The 20,774-nt window shown below is 43.9% G+C and overlaps 1 protein-coding gene and 1 pseudogene across 1 annotated transcript in view; one reads left to right on the top strand and one right to left on the bottom strand.

Moving 5' to 3' along the window:
* Positions 1-6,754: 6,754 nt before the first annotated feature.
* LOC103726705 lies at positions 6,755-7,522 on the bottom strand (annotated as a pseudogene).
* Positions 6,864-20,774, top strand: part of Ncf2 (neutrophil cytosolic factor 2) — a 52,577-nt gene continuing 38,666 nt past the window's right edge. Inside the window, exons 1-2 of the mRNA XM_008824294.3 lie at positions 6,864-6,914; positions 7,072-7,205. The gene's annotated coding sequence lies outside the window, so the exon portion shown is untranslated. The remainder of the gene's footprint in view (positions 6,915-7,071; positions 7,206-20,774) is intronic.

A 20,774-nucleotide genomic window follows, 5' to 3' on the forward strand; every position in this document is an offset into this window, starting at 1 on the left:
CTTTTGGGTTTTTTTTTGTTTTGTTTGGTTTGGTTTGGTCTTTTTGAGACAGGGTCTCCCTGTAGCCCCAGCTGTCCTGGATTCACTACGTAGACCAGGCTGGCCTTGAACTCACAGAGATCCGCCTGCCTCTGCCTCCCGAGTGCTGGGATTAAAGGCGTGCACCACCATGCCCAGCTACATGATATTCTTTGGCTAAATGTACCTATTTATCCATTTCTATCTCAATTTAGGTTGTTTCCCTCCTTTACAATTACAAACAGTGCTGCCATGAAGAACACTGTACACAAGCCAGCTTGTATACTTTTAAGCCTACTAGGAAATTTCTAAAAGCAACATTTTAGATCAAAAAGTATAATAATTGAAGAGATACTGCTAAATTGCCTTCCTTGGAACTTATACCCATTACACCTCCCCTAACAATGTACAGCACTTGTTTTCCCCACCCCATTACCTGGCCTATGTGTTTGTTAAGCATTTTGTGCATATGTGCATGTACATGGGTATGCAGGTACATGTGTCTTTGTGTGTGTGTGTGTGTGTGTGTGTGTGTGTGTGTGTAGGCAAGAGGTCAGTATTTGGTGTCTTCCTCAGTTACTCGTCACCTTATTTTTTGAGCATTTTCACACTTTGTATTTTGATTTTATGATGGGTTTTTCTGTGAAAGAAGGCATTTTCCTTTTACTTATATTTTTTATCTTCTCTTACACAATGTTGGGTTAAAGCCACACTTATACTTTCCCAGCTCCAAAACTAAGAAAAATCTGACCAGGCATGGTGACCCACTCTTTTAATCCCAGTACTCAGGAGGCTGAGTTAGGCACATCTCTGAGTTTGAGGACAGCTTAGTCTATATAGTGAGTTCCAGCCCAGTCAGGGCTACATAGTGATACCATCTCTCAAAAAACAAAACAGTGGGGACTGGAGAGATGGCTCAGCAGTTAAGAACACTGGCTGCTCTTGCAGAGGACCCAGGTTCAATTCCCAGCACCCATATGGCAGCTAACAACCGCCTGTAACTCCAGTTCCAGGGTATCCAACACCATCTTCTGACCTCCACAGACATTGTATGACTCAGATGTACTTACATACATGCACACAATACACTCATAAGAAAAATGAAATACTTTTTTTAAAACAACAAAGCCAGGTGTGGTGGTGCACACCTTTAATCCTTGTACTTGGGAAGCAGAGGTGAATCTCTGGGAGATCGAGGCCAGCCTGGTCTATAGAGCAGTTTCCAGACCAGCTGGGGCTAGAGGAAGACCCTGTCTCCAAAAAAAAAAAAAATCAAAAAATAGCAACAAAAAATTTACCCATTTCCTTTGGTATTTTTACGGTTTTAACTTTTAAACTTTTTATCAATATTTTTCTTGTCAACAATTTGTTTCAAATTCAAGCATCCCAATAGTTGTTTACCCCATGTAGGAGCCAGAAATATGACACACCTGTAATCTCTGTACTTGGGAGATTGAAGCAGGAGCATCAGGAGTCATCCTTAGCTACCTAGCAAGTTTAAAACCGGCCTAAGGCTCATGAAACGGTCTCCTCAAATAAATAAAACAAGCGCTGGAGGATGGTTCAGTGGTTAAGAGATCTTCAGGAGGACCCAAGCTCCATTCTCAGCATCCACTTCAGGTGGCTCACAACTGCCTGTGGCTCCAGCTCCAGGGAATCTGACACCTTCTTCTGGCCTCTGGGCAGCCACACACACAGAAACATACACATAAATTGGGGGGGGGGGTGCAGGGAGCATAAAGTCCCATATATGAACTAAAATGTATAATGGGTAGAATGCTTGCATCCCATGCCTGAGGCTCTAGATTCAATCCTCCAATAGGATGGAGGGGGGATGTCCTGTAGGACACCTAATCCATTAGTTTGGTTACTTTTGTATTTTTATTTTTTCAGATTGAACCTAGAGTCTCAAGCACACTAAGCGAGTGCATCACTACTGATCTATATTCCCAGCTCTTTTATATTTTCAGACAGGCTCTCACCAAATTGAACTTGGCATCCTGGTGCCTCAGCCTCCCAAATAGCTGGAATTACAACCTATACTACCAGGTCCAGAAGCTTGGTTTGCCTTTCTAAAGACTTGAGGGTGTTTTTCTTAAGATACACAGTTAAACCCCCTCCCCAAAGTATTTCACAAGTGAAAGTACAATCTATCAGTCAATTGTTACATGCCAGGAACTACTTAAAGTATTTAAGATATGTTCTTCATCTTTCAGATCTAGAGTCTAGGAAACAGACACATCAGCCATACTAAAATTACACAGGAAATAAGGTATAATGACAAAAGGACACAGAGTTGGAGAGATTGTTTCTTCAAGAGTGGTTGTTAGGGAGAAATTGAACACACAAGCACCTCACTGGATCTTGAAGACTATCTGATAGTTTGCCAAACAGAAAAGGAACAAGACAGAGGAATACTACAGTATCAGAAATCATATAATTAACCAGAATCCTGTTCATTGTTGGTATTAAATCAAGTTAATTAACCGACAGTTTCTACCAAGTGCTTGAAGACTTTCCAAATTTCCTCAATTAAAAGCAAGAGATTTCCTTAACTTGGATATAATTTAATATCCAAGGGTTTATTCTACCCAGAGAGAAAACATCTGCCCCTGGTGTATAGGCACTTATGAATGACCTTTACAGCTATTGTTGGAATAGGAAATACATCAGCAAATTTCTTCCTGACAGTGATTCTCTGGAGTGCTCAGGAGGACTCAGAGGAGCTCAGCAGGAAGGTGGACTATAGTAACTACTAACGGTTGTGTGTGTGGTTTTCAGAGGGCAGTTCTCACACACACATGCTAGTCCTGATCTAAGTTACACTCAGCGCCTGAAGATTTGCCCTTGGTCTTTACAGCTTTGTCACCAACTAAAAGTAAAACTGCTTCATAGCATAGCTCAGAGGAACACCGTTCATTGCACACAGTTGTGCTTTAACTGGCATCACTCACGCAATCAGAATAAACGGTGCTCCCAGAGCAGTATGTGATACTGACTGAAGTTCCGCCCAACTTCTGCATGCCAACCGCTGAAAACCCTTCCTATTATGCAGCAGGTCTGCTCTAGTCCTGTTTCTGTTACCATTCAGCCTCCCCTCCTATACCAGGTACACAGAGAACATGTCCACCAGAAACCTAAGTTTTCCCCCTGGAGTAGCTACAGGCTTGTGTAGCACTAGGCATTATTATACTTTACATTCATTTATGTGATTGTTGTGAATGACAAACAGTATTTGTTAAATATTATCACATAACACATTACTCTAAAACAGAGTAGCTTATAACAACAGTAATTATTGTTTCTGACCATTTTGCAGGCCAGGAATTTGGTGGTTACTTCCTATTTCTCACTTTGAGTTTCTCATGAGTTTGTGGGCAGACATCAGTGTGGGCAACAGTCAGCAGCCTTATTTGAGGTCACCAAACCACTTCCATACCAAACCACTCACATGGCTGGCAGGTTCTTGATGGCTATTGACTAGAAGCCCCAGTTCTGTGGGCCTCTCCACAGAGCTGCCTGAGTGTCCTCATGACAGGGCAGTTGGCTTCCACAAGAAGCTCTCCAAGAAGCAGAGCCTGGTGGCACATGCCTTTAATTCCAGCACTTGAGAGGGTGAGGCAGGGGATCTCTGGGAGTTTGAGGCCAGTGTGGGCTTCAGAGTGAGACCCTACCCGCCCCCAAAAGCTCTCAAAAGCACAAGGCAGAAGCTGCAGTGCTTTCATGACACAGTTTTAATCGCATGCCATCAGTCTAAAATGTTCATAAGTCCTCCAGCTTGGCTCTGGCTCATCATGGAAAGGGACTACATAAGAGTGTGAATGCCAGGAGGCAGGGGTACCCAGGACATCTTGGAGGCTGGCTACCACAAATAGCTCTGTTCAGCACTCCTATTTTAAAAGCCCTTATGTATGAGACATTTCAGCAATGAAGGCAGGGCATTGTCCTGAGGCCTCTCCACCACCCCAAAAAAGGCCTAATTCCTAGCTTCAGAAACCCTAGGAGTAAAAACCTGACCCTCTCACACAGATGTTGTTAATGAGTAAGTTTCTTTCCCCCAAGGTTCAGCCAAATGACTAGAAGGTTAATTCATTTGCCCACTTTATTATTTATCCACTGCTACACACACAGAGACAGACAGAGGGAGAGGGAGAGGGAGAGGGAGAGGGAGAGAGAGAGAGAAGAGGAGAGGAGAGAGAGAGAGAGAGAGAGAAAGAAAGAATGAAAGAATACTTAGAGGCTCATGTTTGTTTTCTTTAGTTGCTATGGATCAGAAATTTGGCCGAGCTAAGCTGGGTTCTCCAGCTAAGGATCTTCTTCAAGGCCACAATCAGAGTGGGAGGTGGGAGCTTGTTTCTCAAGGTCCAGGGAGGGCAGTACCGCCTGACCACAGGTTATTGCACTGAGGACCTCAGTTCCTTGTGACTATGGCTGACAGACTGTCCTCTGGGTCACAGAGTATTACTCCCAACACAGCATCTGCCTTCATCAGAAAGGAAAGAGAGAGAGAGAGAGAGAGAGAGAGAGAGAGAGGAGAAAAGCATGGGCTTCTGTCATCAGATCTTAGAAGTGGTGTCCCAGCTGTAGTCTTCCTTTAAAGCAAGGCCCCAATCAAAAGGGAGCACCAGGAAGCTGGGATTCCAGGAGTTCATTGGCTCCCCAGCAGCTCCACCCAGTTCCTCAGGGTAAGAAGCACCTCTCTACTCTGTAGAGACCTCCATTTTGCATCCCACCCTCCTGTAAGCATGTAATGTCAGAACCTGGCTGCTGCTTGGGCCACAATCCATACAGGCAGCTACCGAGATGAGATGAGACATGGGTAAATCTCTAGCTAACTGACCACCAGGTGCCAGGGTTTCTCACCTGGGGAAATGAGTTTACAACAAAGGGGTATCAGGGCCACAGAGCCTGCTCTCCACCCTCTTCCTTGCCTCTTACCTGAATATCAGAGAGCCTGGCTGCAGGCTTGTGCTACGAAGGCACCCCCATCCTCAGAAGAGTATAAGAACAGACCCCACCCCACTTCTGCTACATGGATTTTGACTCCTCTCTTCAGAGTCTCTACCACGCTGTGTGGCTGGTACTGGTGCCTGCGCTCTCCTAAGGGCCCCACTCTGCTGTTGTTGATCTACTTGTTCATGGCATTAATAACCCTTTTAATAAACTTCTTAACTCCAACAATTTGTCTCATTGACTCTCTTGAACCCCTATTGGAAAACCTTTCACCCACTTTACTTTTTCTCTCCCTTTGGGGATCAGCACTATAGCCAGCCTAACCTGGGAAGTTTCTGGAGGCAATTATAGGGAAAATTCTCTACTTCTATGAGTTTTGAGACTTCTTTCCTTTTTAAAAAAATAAATAAAATAAAAATTTAGTATGCAGGGCTGGAGATAGAGTTCAGTGACTATATAGTCTTTTTCTGATTTCAAAACTAATACAGTGTCATTGCCCAATTTTTTTTAAATGTTAAAGCTATAAATAAAAGGCCCAGTTTTCTGCCCACAAGACTGAGATAACCAATGTTAACAGTATGCTATTGCTTCTATCTCCCCCCACACACCCTGCTTAAAAAACTTATTAGTATATATTAAGTGTACAAAATAATGAGTTTCATTCTGATATCTTCACACATGTATTAGTTCATTTTAAAAAATCTCTCCCTTTTTATTTTATTTTTTTTCGTAAATTTTTTACTGAACTTTTGTGTATTTCATACACAACATCTTAATCACATTTATACCCCCTTCCCCATTAGCACCCTCTCATAAACCCCTCCCCCACCACTGAATTTCATACATTCTGTCATTTGTGTTAAGGCCTATCAGGTCAATTTACTGTCCTCAGAGGTCCCTCAATGCAAGTTCATCCACTGAGGTCCAGTCAGCCTATCTAGGGTCCCGCCCTTTAATCAGCTGCCAATAGTTCTTCAGTTAAGATTGGAACCTGCTGCCCATTTCTACAGTTCTATGCTGGGTTTTTGTCTGCTTGTCTCCCTTTTTTAAAACTATGCTAGAATCTTACTATTATCTGAACACAAGGTTATTCAATTCTTTGTGTATGTGTGTGGTAACAATATACTTATTAAAAAGTAAGAGTATATTGAAATTTTTTATTAATTAAGACCTCAGGCACTTAGCTGAAATTAAAACTTGAGTCACTTTAGAAATGAAAATAGCATATGATAGTACTACCATAATATCAAAAAGGCAGATACACCATGACTTCCTTTTGGGTGTGCTCTTTATGTCATCCTTTAAACCTCAATCTATTTAGATGGCATGTAGTAGGATGATCAGCGGCAGTTTGTCACAAACACAAAACTCCCAAGAGATATTCTGAGTGATGTAGTAAAATGGTAAATTCATGAAAACCCTTCCCATGGAAGACATACCCTTTCAACACAGCAACATCTGTCACTGTCAGTGACAGCTTCATCAGATCCTCTTCCCTTCCACAGAAGTCAGTCACAAACAGTACTTTGTAACTCATGACCCCTAATGCAGTCAATCCTTTATAAACACCAGAAAACAGGTCATCAACCTGGATGAGAGTGTTCCAAGGCCTGAAAGGCCTAACAGTTTATATTTCAGTTACGGCTGCATGGCCAGAAAAATGACCATCATGATGGACTCCTGCTTTCTTTACAGTGTGCTCATCTGCAAAGTCCATGTGGTGTCTATGTGCAGTCTGAGGTGGGGGCAAGGCCCTTGTGTTCTACTGGCTTTCACCATGTTGACAATGGTCATTGATTGGTAGCAGAAAGCCATTTCTTGTCATGTTGGTCTGTTGCAGAATTCTGTGGAAGACTCTTCACCAGCCCAGGATCAGAGGATGAGGAAGGAATCACAGGCATGGGAGACCTCACCCCCAAGCCTGTTGGGAGTCATTACTCCGGGTTAGAATATTATTGTGAATGCTAGGTTCTTCCGGTTCTTATTGTTTTGCTTTCATTTGTAGAATTCATCGAGTGTTATTTGCTGAGCCTTTTTTCAAAGAATATTGATCTTGCTTTATTAGTTTTGGTCTAATACTGTTTTTCCACTGTATCTAAGTTGTGATTCTCATCAAATAAATCCTGAACGATAAGAACTCTTTTGGGCAGATCCTTGGAGTAGAAGAAGGCATGATGTTCCACAGCAAATTTCCGTGTTTGCAGCCTTTTGCATGATCCAGTCTAAAGACAAAGGTATGTTCTTGCTCCTTGCCCTGATCAGCATCATCATCCACAACAACTAAGGTTAATTTATTTTTCTTAAAAACCAATCTAGTTATCTTGAACAACAACAACAAAAGGCCAACTTTGGTCTCTCCTTCAAAAACAAGAACTCCCGTTGGGGTTAGGCCCAAACTATAGTCCTTCCCATCTCTAGCCTTGACCGCATGCATATCAACTCGATACATTTCTAGCCATTTGCTTTTATTAAGATAATTGGTTTCCTCATACAAACCCACAGCAATGGTGTCAGCATCCACGAGACCCTCAGGCAGACAAAAACCCAGCATAGAACTGAAGAAATGACTAGCAAGCCCCAATCTCAGTTGAAGAATTATTGGCAGCTGTGAGGAAGAGCTGATTTTCTTGAAGGGAGAGGCTCTAGATGGCTGACTAAACCCTGGTGGGTGAACTTGCACTGAGGGATAGCTCGGGACACTAACTTTACATAATAGGCCTTAATACAAATGACAGAATGTATGAAGTCCAGTGCAGGGGAGGGGGGTCTATGGAAGGGTGCCAAAGGGGAAGGGGGTATAAAGATGATTTTATGTATGAAATACACAAAAATTCAATTTAAAAAAATTCTTTAAAAATCACAGTCTGGGAAGTTAAAAAAAGAAAGTACTGTAATAACAAAACTGATAATAATTCTCAAACTAAAAATATGTAATATTTATTTAGTATTTTAGAATGTATATCCACAATTCTCTGTCTAATTTTGAAATAGTACTTACTGACAAAACTGTGCTACCAAGTTTCAACGATAATGTGAAATGTGTCACTGTTGCTGTAATATGAGTTTGTTGTGCGTTCCCTTTCCAAATTTTCCAAAACATACAAAGTTTTTCAAGGTAATCATGTTATTTTTTTTAAAGAAAGTAATGCTAATAAAAAAATTTTTAAATAAAGTAAAATATCATGAGGTTAAGAAAAAGAAGATAATTGGTTTCAGCTCGTGCTGGTATCTGACCTCTACATTCCTTCCATGTCTCAAAAATAGCCAGTTCCATATTTCAGTCTGAACGGGCACACACCTGAACTCAGAGACAAATTCAGGACTGTGTTCAGCAAGATCATAGTTGCCAAATCAGTCTGCAGATTATAAACTGCCAATTGCGCTGCCGTATCAAAAGGACACTCTAATTTCCCACTGAAAAGATCTTGTTTTAACTGAAGAACAAATAAATACTCAGTTAGCTCCCCAACGAGATTTGGCAAGTCCAGGCTAACCACCCATAACATCAGCACCATTATCTCATCTGTGTGTGTGGTGATGGACTTGGAACTTCCAGCTGCAGGAATGGGTGTGCCAGTTGGCTACGCCTCTCAGAGTCCTTCCTTCTCAGCATATTTGCGCATTGACCAGCAGCCAAGGAGGAAGCTCAACATATTTGCCACTGGACTGGGGAAGACCGAGAACAATGGAGACCAGGGCAACAATGGAGACCATTGACTAAGGGGAGAGATGCCCAGAGAAGGTGAAGAGAAGACAGGTCCTCCAAGATTCCAAGAAATAGAAGCACATCATGCACTCCCGCCCTGAGCTAGTCCCCAGAGGACCTCCAGTTCTTCTTCAGGTCATGCAATAGCTTGGCCATCTTTTCATATCAGCACCTGCAGACCACATTCTGTTTCTCTACCATACAACCATACTTTATTTAATTATTGGAGATCACACAGTCTTAACTTTTATGAGCATTACTGGCACACTTGTGTGCCTGTGGCAATGAACTTGCACATTGACATATTTGGATGGAACAGCTTTCTGGAAGTGAAATGCCACTTGATTCCACATGTCCTCCAAATCGGAAGGTCATTCCAATTTCCAGAGCTGACAATGAGCATCTTTCAGAGTGAAGCTCCTGGATAAATTGGCTTTGAAAGGACCCATGGCCCTGATACCATGGAAAAGCCTAAAACTGGTAGAGGAAAATCTCTTCTTTCAAAGACCATGGTTAAGCCTGGAATGGTGGTTCACATGTAATCCCAGCACTCGAGAGGATGAAGGAGAAGAATAATCAGTTTGAAGCCAACCTGTGCTACATAGAAAGACCCTGTCTCAAAACAAGCAATAGGGCTTGTGAGGTAGCTCAGTGGGCAAAGGTAATTGCTGTTGGGCCTGCGCACTGATTTTGATCCTGAGGATTGTCTTCTGACCTCCACACATGTACCATGATATGTGCATGCCCACAGTCACAGACACATACATCACACACATATCACATACTGGTGGTGGCAACAGGGTGTATACACTGAGCTATACCTTTAATATGTGTGTCTGTTACCATATGTAAATTATACTTTCAAAGAGAAGAGAGAGAGAGAGAGAGAGAGAGAGAGAGAGAGAGAGAAGGAATAAAGGAGAGAGGAAGAAAGAAGATGGAACAGAGAGAAAAAGGAAAGGGAAAGTCAGATTAACAGGAGATGGAATCCTCACAGCACATCTCTGTTCCACTGCACACATCTGCAGGATGCTGAGGGCACAAAAGACCTTCAGGTCTTCTGCCCTGAGTTCTAGCCTGTACCAAGTGAGCTGTTACCCTTTGCTCAGCATGGCACATCCATTGATAATCAGGAGTACACTAGATAGAGTGATAGAAAACAGAAGAGCACCTTCACAGCAAACAAAATGTATGTGGTAAACAGGGTATGGTGGCACACATTTGTAATACCAGCACCTGGGAGATGAAGGCAGGAAGATCAGAAGCTTAAGCTTACCCTTGGCTACATTGTGAGTTCAAGGCCATTATGGGTTACACAAGAGCCTGCTTAAATTAACTAAAATAATGATAAGAAATTAAATTAATGTGTGTAAGTTTATACTTGTGAATGTGATATCCATGATGTGATGTCCATGTGTGGTATGTATGCACATGTATGTGCAGGTGCGTGTACCCTTGCACATATGCAGACGCCAGAGGAGGATGTCAGCTCTCCTCCTCTAACATGCTCCACCTTATTCTTTTTTTTTTTTTTTTTTTTTTTTTTTTTTTGAAAAGGGCCAGCTGTCCTGGAACTCACTATGTAGACCAGGCTGGCCTCAAACTCACAAAGATCCGCTTGCCTCTGCCTCCCAAGTGCTGGTATTAAAGGTATGTGCCATCACGCCCAGCTTAACTTTATTCTTCTGAGAGGGTCTCTCACTGAACCTGGAATTAGACAGACTTCCAGCAAGCCCCAGATATTCTCCTGTCTGTGCCTCCCAACAGGGCTCAGGTTATAGGTATGTGACCATGGCTGGCTTTTTATGTAGGTTCTGAGGATTTGATCTTAAGTCCTCATGCATGCATAGCAAGCGCTCTTACCCACTGACTGAGCCATCTCCCCAGTCCCAACGTTATTATTAAAAATGTGCATGTGGGGACCAGCGAGATAGTTCAATGGATAAAGGAATTTGCTGTCAGGACTAATGACCTGAATTCAAATCTATATCCTATACAGTGGACAGAGAGAACCAACTCCTACAAGTTGTCCTCTGACCTCCATATGCTCACCATGGCTTGTGTACACTCACACACACACACACACACACACACACTAAATACAAATAAATGTAATAAAACATTTTAAATGTGCATATGACCTTGCCCACGGACAGTCCCCTCTCCTCTTCATAGTTTGCAACCTTTTCTTACATTCCAGTAGAGAATTGGAGAATTGGGAGGCTGGTCATTAGGCCCAGAGAATTATCATGATGGAGCCAAAGAAAAAGACTGTAAATGTGGGCTTTTAAGTCCCAAAGTTGGGGCTGGAAAGATGGCTCGGAGGTTCAGAGCTCTTGCTGCTCTTGCAGAAGACTGGAGTTCAGTTCCAAGCTCCCACATCCACAGCTCACAGGGGGTCCAACACCCTCTTTTTACTCATGCATATGCACATACAGACACACGTAACTAAGAATAAAATAAATCCTGAAGCTATGGCCTTCATGTACCAGTAAGCGATAGGATGGAGAATGTCTCCTCCACTCTCCACTGTCCTCTCCTCTCCTAGTGCACACCCTCACCCTCACCCACACCCATACTCACCCTAAAATAGCCCCTGGGTGGGGCTCCCGGGAGTGGGAGTGGTGCTAGAGGCTGCTCCCTCCCTCAAAGTAGCCTCCAGAAGAGAGAACTAAAAATAGAGAGTTTGAAAGAATAGACTTTTATTTTGGGCATTTCTGCATTAGCTGCAAATTGCATATGTACAAAAAAATAAAAAATAAAAGCCTACGATTGTAGGTCTGAACTGCATGTTTTTGTTTTGGGTCTGTTTCACCTTCATTCAAGCCTGGAAATCAAAGATATGTCCGATCTGGTACAGTTGAAAAGAGAAATGAAGGAAAGAGGTCAGCTGTGCCTCAGCCCACAGGAGAGTCACCCAATGTCAGCTTGGACAGTAAGTGGGAGGTTAGGGAACATTGATTTCCCCTCTACCCAGACCAAATTCGGAAAAGCAAGCCACATAGCCATAGGCCCAGTCTAAAGCCCACTTTACTTCCACATCCTTGAATGGGACTCTCACACATCCAGGAATGGGAGGAGGTGGGCAACAGGCTTCATGAAGTTACTTAACAGATATTGTAAACAGAAATGGCAACAAGATGGACTGTGAATGAAGGTTCCCCCGAAGCGTGGACCCACCACTGACCCCCTGGCCCTTGATCTCTTTCCTCTCCTAGCTCCCAGAACCTGAGCCTCCCCAGAAATGGATCTATTCCTTTGTCCAAAACCCAGGGCCTATCCTGGCTGTGGGGAGTTCAGTTCTAAGAGCTGGGTGTTCTCCACCCAGCAAAGTTTATAAAGAGCAAATGAGTCTAAGCTCTCTGTTCTCCTGGATGGTGCTACGTGAGGGAGGCATGGAGCAATCAACTGAAGTGCGGAAACCAGTGTGAGTGCTCAACAAGGGTTGGGAAATTGCTTCTAGAGCAAGAGCAGTCCCAGGAAACAAGCAGATAAGGCTGGAAATGATGCAAACTAGACCTAGCAGGGCAGTGCAAAGTTCACACACAGGCTGCAGTGCTCTAAATTTCCACACCTAAAAGACACAGAAAACCTGCGTGAGAGCTGATGGGCTGACAAGATAGTCAAAAAGGAATCCTTTGGCATAGGAGAGATGGCGCAGCAGTTAATAACTGCTCCTGCAGATTTGGGTTCGATTCCCAGCACTCACATGGCAGTTAACACCCGTCCACAACTCCAGTTCCAGGGGGATCTGACACCCTCTTCTAGTCTTTTCCAGGCTTTCCACAACACAGGTGCACTTACAAGCATGCAGACAATATACTCATAGACGTAAAATAATTTTTCAAAAAATTTTAAAAGGCTTTAATCCCAGTACTTGGGAGGCAGAGGCAGGTGGATCTTTGTGAGTTCAAGGCCAGCCTGGTCTACATAGTGAGTTCCAGGACAGCTGGAGCTATAGGGAGACTCTGTCTCAAAAAGACAAAAAAAAAATTTAAAGGAATCCTTTACTTCACTGATCATGATAGCAAAATAGCCAACCCATGGAGTGCTTGAATTTAGGCCAACAGTAGAACTACTCGGAAGCATTTGTGTAAAATCCTTAAAATTTAAGTATAAGACATTCGTAGCTTCTGGAAATGGTATCCAGAACAAACCTAAGAGTACCATATATCCTGGTATTGTTCCCCGATTGCTTTACCCAACTATTTCAGACTGCACAGAATGCTTGCACGGAAGGGCATCCTTTACCTAGCATTTCAGGTCACACAGACGTTTTCTCAGGACAAGGATGGTTTCCTAACCTTTGCTCACGAGCCCACTGATGTTTCTAAACTGAGACTCTAATTAAGCGTGTAGCTAAGCTGGTATCCACGCTGGGTTTCAGTTCTCCCTCTCGTTTGCTTAGTTGAAACAGCAAGGACAGGCTTGGTCAGAATGTTATCCCTGGGGACCTTGGAAGACAGTGAACTCAGGGGCGTCTCACTGTAACATTCTGCCTGAACAGGAAAGGGAACGTTGGACCTTGAATTGCTCAATTTAAAAGCATTAACATTGAACATCAAAACAACCAAGAGCCCGTTTTGTTAATCATTTGCCTAAAACTGGGTGGAAAGCAGCTGATCTCTAAAGCTGCCAAACATGTTTTATTCCTCAGAGCTATTAAGTGTGGGGACACACAAAGCCCTCTGAAAAATGGCATTTCCTGCCTGGGAGTCTGCACCCTGCTGTGCTTCTGGGTCTCCAGCTGGTACCCAGGTTGCTGTGGACAGGAGCAGAAGCTCTGGGCACTTGTCTTAGAGTCTCAGCTTGGGGCCTGAGAACAGCTCAGCAGGGACACCAACAAGTGGCAGAAATTTGTCCAGAGAGTTTAGATGAAAGCCCCAGGGACCAAGGATTCATCTGCTTCCTTCTCAGCCAAGAAAAAAAAAAATCTGAGTAATGAAGAGTTGTCTCCAAGCGGCTTTGGCAGATGGCTTTAGCAAAGCTCTAGTTGCAGTCACAGATAATCTTAAAAGGTAGAAATAACAAAACTCACCACAAGGATAAAGTGTTCCACAACTTATGTGTCTGCCAAGGTGGCCCAAGCTACAGAATTCTGGGACCCCTCAGGTAGGACTGGAGAAGGTAGCTGGGCCCAGTGAGGGGGCGAAGTGGATGCTGGTGTTAGGGGCCCAGTTCTCTTCAGCTAAACATCAGTGAGGCCAAGGCCAGTGGAGTCAGCTCCTACAGAGGCCAGAGGGCCACAGTTATAAGAGGATACAGGGCAGTGCCAACAAACTCCAAATGGCTTCAGGCGTTATTATTTTTTAAATCTGGCTATTTTTGTGTTTATTTTTATATTCATTTACCTTTGTAGAGTCTTACTTGGGATCACGGGCTAAGAAACATTTCTAGTTTATCTAAACTTTAAAAAAAAGCAGAAGTCTGTGAAAGCAAACAGGAGGTCTCCAGGGATCCATTGTACTTTGGTCAGTACTCCTGACTCTGTCTCCCAGCCTCCTCTGCTCCAGATGCCACGGTCCTGCCTGCTCAGGCTACCCTGAGGAAGCAAGAGTTTTTGTGTTGTGTCACTGAAAGGGCTTGAATCTTTTAGGCCACAGAACCGAATTTTAGGACTCCTCTACAGATCACACCATTCCCTTTCCTAGGTACAAGAGCATTACTCATGCAAGGTTCCCATTTTTGTTTTTGCTATTGTTTTTGTTTGTTTGGTTGATTTTTTTTTTCAATCTCTGTGTGTGTGGCGGGGGGCGGGGGGGATGTAGGCATGCTACAGTGCATGTGTGGTGGTCATAGACAACTTTGAGTGTGAAGTCCTTGTTCTCCACCTTCATCGAGACATGGTCTCTTGCTTGTGGCTTCCTATATCAGGCTAGATAGCCCACCAGCTTCCCAGGATCCTCCTGGCTCCTCTTCTCATCTCACCTTAGGTACACTGGGAATCCAAGCACACACCACCATATCCAGCTTTTTACATGACTTCTGGGAATTTTAACTCAGATCCTCATCTTGTGTGGCAAGCACTTTACCTACTGAGCCATCTCCCCAGCCCCTCAAATAGTTTTTATTAGAGGAAATAAAACAGGCTTACAGCTGAATTGTCTTTAACAAACTTTGAATTCTAGGAAATAAAAAAAAGGCAAAAACATGTTGACAAGGTGAAATGCTTCGGAATGGCCTTTTTCTCTCTCTTTGCAGTTGGCATTGGAGGCTGACAGATCTGGGTTTAATCCTGGTCATAGATGTATGAAGTTAATAACTCTGAACAAGTTACTGAACCTAAGACTCAATTTCTTTTACTATCAATGGCTTTTCTAAGGAGCAAATTAAATGATGCCTGTGGAGCACATTGGGCTGCTGGCACAGAGAAGAGAGAGGAACTCTTTGTTAAGTTAGCGCCAGTGTCCCTGCTGCCCCAGAAGGATTCCAAGCCTCTGAAGCTACAGCAGTTACACCTGGAACTGTCCTCAGGGTAAAGCTTGCAACTGTGGATCAGGCTCACCAAGCCAGGATCACAAACTGGAAATAATGCTGGGAGTGACTGGAAGTTGTGCAAGCAAGGGGTCAGGTGCTGCTCATTTTTGGCAAAAGCCTCAGAACTCCGCAAACTCTCTCAGTTGCTTTTGGTCATTCATGAACCTTCTTTGAGAAGCTGATTGGCCTGTGCCCTTCCCACTTCTGTGTACCTACTTGGGGAGCACTTTTATGGCTGGGTACAGTTGTTAATGCTCTTCACATCCATCCACACAGCCTCTGAACACGTCCCACATCTACAATTTGTGTCCTGGGTTTGAACTGCTTGTCAACCCTCAGAACTTCCTGGGGGTCCCTTCTACTTGACACTTATGCTGGGACCCCAGGTACTCCTGTTGCTCGGGCACTCCCAGGGCAATGAGTTTCACTCTGATTAATGTAGCTGCTCAGTTCTATTCAGGAGGAAGACAGCTGACACAGGAAGGAGAAAAAAACATGTTTTGCCAGTGGGAGTTACCACAGACTCACTAATGTTTCAGAAAGACTCTTGAACAAGCCTGAGACCCATGAGGGAGACACAGGGGACAAGGGGAGAGGGCTGCAGAAAGGGGGTACCTCTGCTTACCCTGTGCCGGTCCCACCTGTTTGGATCATGAAGCTCCCCAATATGTGGGGTTCGCCTTCTTCCATTTCAAAATTCAGTAGAAAACAGCTTGACTTTTGTGTCTTTAGTGCCACTGCCTACTCAGCTCCTCCCAGCCTGCCTCCTGCCTCCTGCGTTCACCGCCCAGCTCTGCCAGCAATCTCACCCAGGCCTTTGGTATCCTCTCCTCCCTCTTCCTCTCTTCCTGAAGAGTTACTCTCCTGACGTGATGACTGTGTTGCCCTCACTCTGCCCCTTTGACATTTTCTCACAGTCCTCCCTGGCTCTTCTTTCCCAGTGTTCCACCTGCCTTAATGAGCAATTCCCCAAAGTTCAGTCCTCATTTGTTAAAGGCCATGGCAGCTAATTTACATATATACTCTGGGGACACAATATGGCCCAAAGCATGGCTTGAGCATTGTGTAGAAGCGTAAGGATGGGTGAGATTACCACTGCAATTCTGAAGTAGCCCTGTGTCACAAGCCCCCTATTTATTCCTCTATGGATATCCATCCAACCCAGCCTCTTCTTGAAGCTGTCTTAGTGTTCTTATCCCTTGTCTGAGATACTACAATGTCTTCTTAATGTGCTTCTTTTCCCTGCTGGGAACCAGAGGGGAGAGCAAGACAGGGTGCGGCAGAACCATGCTTGGAAGAGATAGATGCCTCACCTCCTGCTTGTAAGAGGACAATCAGAAGACAGAAGGAAAAGGAGAAGCTGTGTGGAGTAAAGAATTGATTCTAAAGCAGGAAGTCCAATGTTTTGTGTAAAAAGGGACAGCACATAATGACTGTAGACATTCCATGAACTTTATGGCTTTAATTGCATTGCAGTGTAATAAATTCTTCTAGAAAGTGTTTGTGTCCTAGGAGTTCTAAAGATGAAATGGTGACACAGCTGAGAGCCAGCAGTACCTGTGAGAACGGAGAGAAAGGGGCTTGAGGTTTAGACAGAGGTGCCATTGAATGTCCCTGGGGCCAGCTGAGGAGGTGGTGAGCACACTGTTAGCCCTTTGCTCAAACCAGCGTGGAGTGGGAGGGTGGGAATGTCAGAAGAGAGGATCAGCACTCTAAGAAACAAAGACTGCTTGTTCATTTTTCTGCCTTAAGTGCATGTCAGTCTCACAAGGAAGCAGCAAGTCAGACATTATTCTTATATACATTTAACAGATCATGAGATTCCTCTTGAGAATGGAGGAGCCTGTGAGAAAGTTCCCTCAGGTAGCGCATGAGAGATTCAGGGTTTGAATCCCGACTCTCTGACCCCAAATGCAGTGATTTCTTGGGCTGTAGGCAGTTAAAACCTCCTTGGAGCTTAGGCGCTCTCTTGGGATAGAAGTCACTTAGAGGCCTCCAGACCCAGGCTTTGGCCAATAAAGGATCTCTGGAAAACCCAGGGGAACTGGGACCCAAATTCCAAATCCCCAACCCCGACTCCAGTGATGATTGAGTGTCCTCTAGGGAAGTCTTGAGAAGACAGGTGGTGTCTGCAGAGGAATCATGCAGAAGGGACCATGTTTTCACCTCCTTAGGTGGTCCCTTGGGTAGTGTTTCACTCAACAACCTTCAGGAGCTGTAGAAGAAAACTTGTGAAGGTGGAAGCAGCAGGGGGAGGCCACAGGTATCTGACTGTCCTCCACAGGATGGGTCACAGAATTCAGTTACAGGACCTTTTGTAACTGAAAATGCAGCCTCTTGTTCAGAAGATCATTAAGAATGTCAAGATAGTAACGGCAGAGCAAGGCTGGGTTCTTTGAAGTGTGGGGCTCTGTGTTACTGCAAAGGTCACACACATTCTAAGCATCAGTCTGGCTCAACTTCCAGCTGCCATTATGTGTTTACAGAGTAGATGTATTGAAAGGAAAAAATGAACACAGATTCTGACTTTTCTCTCCTCCCCAATTCACCCAGCACACCTGGCCGCCATGGGCCACAGTTTATCAAGTGCTCAGTATATTCCTGGCACATTACTATTCAGAAGAGTAAGGCTGCAAGCCCCACGGGCAGATGGAGAAAGCCAAAATTCAAGCTTAGGCCTTTGGATCTGAAGCAAACTCTTCCTGCACACGGTGTTAGGGGGTCTGGTGGCAGGGGAGCTGATGCATCCATTCCAGGGTGGGCTCCTCAGCCCCAGCCCTTCAAATAACACTTTTTCATTTTAGCCAAATTCTCAGACCACCAATGCTGCTTAGTATTTTTCTTTTGTTGATTCATCTCTTTAAAACTTAACCTCATTATAGCTGGTCGTGGTGGCGCATGTCTTTAATCCCGGGAGGCAGAGGCAGGCGGATCTCTGTGAGTTCAAGGCCAGCTTGGTCTACATGGTGAGTTCCAGGACAGCTGGGGCTACAGGGAGACCCTGTCTCAAAAAGAACAACAACAACAAAAAATAGTAATTGTGACATTGTGGATGTGGATTTGGTGAGCTAGCTATACATTTTCTTTTCTTCTAAATTTATTTTTATGTATATAAATGTTTTGCCTGCGTGTAAGTGCACCCTGTGCATGCAATGCCCACAGAGGCCAGAAGAGTTGGATCCTCTGGAACTGAGTTATGGATGGTGCTGCCATGTGGGTGCTGGGAACTGAACCTTCGTCCTCTAGAAGAACAACCAGTGCCCTTAGCTATTGAGCCATCTCTCCAGCCCTTTCTTTTCTTTTTTAGAAACAGGGTCTAATTCTGTAATCCACACTGGTCTCAAACTCACAATCCTCCCTCCTCTACTTCCTGAACACTAGGGTTACAGGTATGTGCCATCACTTAGCCTACATTTTTTTTTTTCTAGCACATGTTAAAATATAGCCTTGGACTCAGTCATTCTGCTTTTGTGACTTTATCCTATAATTAGGATGTGTGAATGAAGTATCTATAAGAATGTTTGTAGCAAAGTTATTACGGTAGCATACAATTAAAAAACCTGACTGTCATACTTCCACTGGGCAGTTTATACAATGGAAACCGACAGCCATAAACAAAGAATGAGAAAACTCTTCTGATAAGGAAATATTGCTAAAAGTAAAGAACAAGGTACAGAACTGTGTTTCCGAGCTTGTGTGTGCAAAAGGATAGGGGATAGGGATCTACATTGTATGTGTTTATCATCTCTTCTCTAAGAAAAGAGTGCCAGTAAATTAACAAAATAGTTCCCCATGTTCAGGAAGGGTTTGGCAGCAATGAGGGAAAATTCCTTCATATTTAATTTTTGACCCATGTAAATGTATGCTGTATCAAAAAGTAAATGAATTTTAATAATCCACAATCATTATTGTGGGAGAACTACTTATCTATATAACTTCTAAAATCATCATGTGGGCTGTCAATGGTGTATGTCTCTCCTGGAGGACATGTTCTGGTGGTTTCTGCTTGTCACCTGGTGTTTACAGGATTGGGGTGATCTCCTGAATGTGCACCATCATCCAACTCTGCCAAGTGGCCAAATGTCCTTAGACAAGATGGCAGGCTCGATGCTACCGCTGAAAGGAAACGGAAGGATCTTTGTTATGGAAGGCTCCTGGTCAGATTGCCAACTGATAAATTCCACGTTGCCCACCACGCCAAAGTCCAGCAAAGAAGCTATGCCCCCAGAGAGAAGGGGGCACATCTCTGTGAAGGATACTCCAACTATGTCTGTTTTGACAACTGAGCCCTGAGCAGATGAGGAAAAGGACTGAGGCAGGAGCATCCCAGACAATATCGTCTACTCTGAGCCTAGGTTCCAGAGAAAGGGATGCAAATGTCCACTAGGTCAGGCTGGGAACCCTGGATGGTAGAAAAGAGCAGCTGTGCCCAGAAGAGGAAGTGAAAGTCAGAATGTGGTGCCAGTCTCCTGCACTGGCCCAGGCATCTGTGTGGGTGGGTGGTTGAGTCAACAGACACTGAATCCAAGACTTGGTTGTGTTTGTGTTACTGCAGCCTGAGATTGTGTTGTCTGTGCAGACACATGATTCTGATGGCTCATGCTGGGCTTGCAGTTGGCCCAAATGGTCAGACCTTCTTCCAACACACAGTTACTAAGAGTTGTCTCCTTTCTGGGTTTGGGCAGGTGAGAACTGAAACTGAGGAGGAAATCTTACCATTATCCCTACCAAATTTCAATGGAAAGTGTGTAAGAGTCCTAAGTCAGGCAGCACCTCACATGATTGATTCTTTTGCATGTATTGGTGTTCTTATGAATCTGATCCAAGTTGTAGATTTTTAAAAAAGTAAAAGCATAAGGTGATGTTAGTATTAGAAGATTTTGTGTGTGTAAACTTTCTAATATCTAGCCAATTAAATTGTTCAATCATCTTGTCTAAGTGGTATATTGCACAAATATCTTGCCAATGTTCATGTACTTTCCTGATATACCTGCATTGAAAGTCCTTTTAAAAAAAGGAGGAGAGCAGAGCTAGAGAGATGGCTCAGCGGTTAAGAGCACTGACTGCTCTTGCAGAGGACCCAGGTTCAATTTCCAGCACCTGCATGGAGGCTATGAACTGTCCTTGACTCCAGTTCCAGGGGAATTCGAAGCCCTCTTCTGACCTCTGAGGCATTGCACAACATTAAAAAAAAAAAAAAAAGGGAGGAGAGCTAGGTGCAGTGCTGCATGCCTTAAATCTCAGTACTTGGGAGGCAGAGACAGCCAGATCTCCAGGCCAGCCTGGTCCACATAGCAAGTTCCAGGCCAGTTGGGGCTACAGGGAGACCACTTCAAAACCAAAAAGGAAGAGAGTGATTTGACTTGGTTGATTCAGTAAATTCATGCTGAGTCCTCAAGATCCCAGATTCCTTTTTGCTTTTAAATAGCTTGCTTTCTCTTTTTTTGTTTTTAAGTATTTTATTATTTTTATTTTATGTGTATGAGTGTATTGCCTGCACGTATGTGAGTGCACCCGTGTCATGCAATACTGCGGAGGTCAGAAGAGGGCTTCAGACTCCCCTGGAACTGGAGTTAAGACAGTTTGTAGCCACCATCTCTCCCTTAAATAGATTTCTTTA

The sequence above is a fragment of the Nannospalax galili genome, unplaced genomic scaffold (assembly GCF_000622305.1).
Source record: "Nannospalax galili isolate Female #2095 unplaced genomic scaffold, S.galili_v1.0 scaffold227, whole genome shotgun sequence".
NCBI classification, from domain to species: Eukaryota; Metazoa; Chordata; class Mammalia; order Rodentia; family Spalacidae; genus Nannospalax; species Nannospalax galili.